The sequence below is a fragment of the Setaria italica genome, chromosome II (assembly GCF_000263155.2).
Source record: "Setaria italica strain Yugu1 chromosome II, Setaria_italica_v2.0, whole genome shotgun sequence".
Taxonomy (NCBI): domain Eukaryota; kingdom Viridiplantae; phylum Streptophyta; class Magnoliopsida; order Poales; family Poaceae; genus Setaria; species Setaria italica.
Genome location: NC_028451.1, coordinates 34,149,621 through 34,152,548, shown reverse-complemented (window position 1 = coordinate 34,152,548; position 2,928 = coordinate 34,149,621). Strand labels below are relative to the sequence as shown.

Here is a 2,928-nt window from a genome sequence, read left to right as displayed (position 1 = left end):
TGCACATAGGCATCCTTCGTGCAGATTTGGGCAATTGCATCCCTAGAGGGTTACAAATCGGCCACGGGTACCACGACTTGACCACCTTAAGGAACGTGGGTAGTCATCCTACCCGAGTCCAGCAACTTTCCCCGGGGCAGCTCACTGGTTAGGACGTGGGCTTCTTATCCTAAAGACTTAAGTTCGAACCAGTTGAACTAGAGCGTAGTTTGTTGCACACTCCTTGGAATAATTATACTTGTTTCGTTCGAAACGCCAGCAGGCATGGGGTAAATTGCTCGGCGCCTACGGCGCCAAGCTTGGTGCCAAGCCCCCACCATGTCGGCATTCGCGTCAGCAGCTGCGCATGGACCTTGGCGCCAGCGTGAATGGTGCCAAGCTAAGGGTCCATTTTTGGAATTGGTTCCGCCAGGGACGTATTTGTGAGAATCTTTCGCAAAAGGGGCTAAAAACAAAAAAGACGGCACAGGAGAAAGACATAAATGCAATGCATCTGACAGCCTCATCTGGAGAACAATACGCAGGCAGACAGCAGCTCCCATAATGGACAAAAAGAACAATTCTATTTGAAGAATACTCCCTCCATTCCAAATTGTATGTCGTTTTGATTTTTCTAGATTCATAGATATTTATGCATCTAGACATACACTGTATCTAAGTGCATAGCAAAAACTATGCACTAAAAAGATAAAATGACCTACAATTTGGAACAGAGAGAATACTCTGTAGGTAAGTGCGACACTGGTTTCTGATTGAAACTGACAACCTGGAGATACAATTATAAATCATTGTCAGGGCAATTATAACACATCTGAATACAATTACTAGATCTGTTAACATAGCGTGCTAATTGGTAGCAAAGTAGGAATAACTCATCTCCAAATAAACGCCATGCATTTATCAATAAATGTAATTTCCATAATTCACAGGGTAAAAAAAATTATAGGTCTACCAAAATGTGACCATTTACCGAAATTCATGGTAACAGGAGAAATCAACTGAATTGAACCATACCAGACGCCTCAAGTGTCATGAATTTCTCTAGAGACAGATCAAGAATTATATTGTACCTAAGACCATGTTAGTGCATGACTGTAAACATCACTCAGAAAACTGCTGTGCGCATGGCAGCCATATCAATGTGAAATGGTGTAGTTATGGACAGAATATTGAATTTCACCAATCATATGTTCTTTCGGTTTCTAATCACCCGAGTTCAACATTCTGCCGTACTGTGTTCAATTACAAATTACAAGATAGGTAAACTAAACAGGCAGTCCACCTGGCAACATGTGAGGCATCATAGATCAATGCCAGCAAAAACCTAAGCTCAGCCCCCATTAAGATAAGAAATGATTAGCCCAGCAAACATCAAGTGGGTTATGTAAATGCCCTACACATTATACTAATCAATGATCACAAGAAGTACAAGGAGCAAAACAGATGCCGGTTTCTAGTTAATAGTTTAAAGTAACTTTCAGTCAGCAACTATATGCAGGTTCTTTTGTAAGAGTGCTAAGGTTACAAATCTAAGAGTACTAGAAATATGCAAGTGTTTAGTTACCTGCCGGAATGTTCAGGCACTTGGTAATCTTACTGGAGATCATGGGCCTGTTAGGATATGCATGGCTAATGTCGAAAGTACAGTCCCCCTCCTTTACTGGATTCTCGTAGAGTTGTTATGGCCCAAGAGATTTCTTCTTCGTATCAATTGTAACCATCCAAGCCTTATCATAAAAACCAGGCCCCTTGACTATGAAGTGTAGAATGTTGGGCTCCATCATGTTGACAATGGGAAATGTTGGCACGGTCCGCGGCAAAGGTGAATCTCGGTATTTCCGGTGAGACCAGAGCTCTCCGAGCTGGAGGACAGAGTCCACCTCCCACTCATATTGCGGCATCTTCAGAGTCCAGGTATTGATGCTGCACTCATCGCCATTGCTCTCAGTGTACTCATTGTCATCGCGCTCGGTAGACCTAATGTCATTGCTCTCAGTAGACCCATTTTCATCACGCTTGGTGGACCGAAATCGGCCATTGTCCACATCCACGAACTTCATACGGCCTCTGCAGATGGACACAGTCCTGTATCTTGTAGGAAGTGCTCGGTCACCACACCTCCAAGTCTCAATGCCAGGAAAACGGAGGAAACGAAGCTCAGGATCGGAATTGCAAACATCGCATAACAGGATACCACGGTGGTAATCAACCCAACAGATAAACCCATCAAAGGAGAACACGGCATCTGTCCGCCAGTGGAACTCAACAAGCCCCTTGTCGGGGTCATGGGCATGTCGAGCTGCCTGATGTCCCACTTATTGTTGGGGCCGGATCTAAAAATCCAGACAAAGGCCATCTCCACCTCCCTCGCTGTGTTGTGGTCGACGACTATGCGTGGCTTGAGACTGGCTATACGACGAACTCCTTGCCCCTCTTGATGATGCCGGTGTCTTCGCCCCGGCTCGGGCTACCCAATCGGGTGGAGGAGGGAGAGACTTCAACCACGGCCACTCAGGGCTAGCCTTGAAGACGAAGAAATTGTGGTGGTACTTCATGGTACGCCTTCCCTTGAAAGGGACAACCATACGGATGAGGAGGAGGTCACCGTCCACGGCCACGACTGAGGGCCCTCTGCAAACCTCATCATCGGTGTATAACTGCACGACGGAAGAAGATGGCGCCGCTGCCAGGTGGAGGGACGCACGTACCGTTCGTTTGTTGCTCGTAGTGCAGTTGGCCATGGTTGCCGAGGACGCGGGATTAAGGGGGTGTTTGGGAGCACTTCACTTCACCAAAAATCACTCCACTCCACCAACTCCAAAAAAATCGCAGCCAAACGCGTTCGGCTCCAGCAACTCCGGCTCCAGGAAAAAAGGTGGAGCAGGGGGTAGATCCACGTTTTTGGTGGAGTACCTCAAGAGGTGCTCC

General features: G+C 46.6%; 1 long non-coding RNA gene across 1 annotated transcript; it reads right to left on the bottom strand.

Annotated features, from left to right (window-relative positions):
- Nucleotides 1-544: 544 nt before the first annotated feature.
- LOC111256306 lies at nt 545-2,492 on the bottom strand. The gene is made up of 2 exons (XR_002676371.1): nt 1,565-2,492; nt 545-766 (listed from the first exon to the last, which is right to left on the bottom strand). It is a non-coding gene; the product is annotated as an uncharacterized LOC111256306 (long non-coding RNA).
- Between the last annotated feature and the right edge of the window lie 436 nt (nt 2,493-2,928).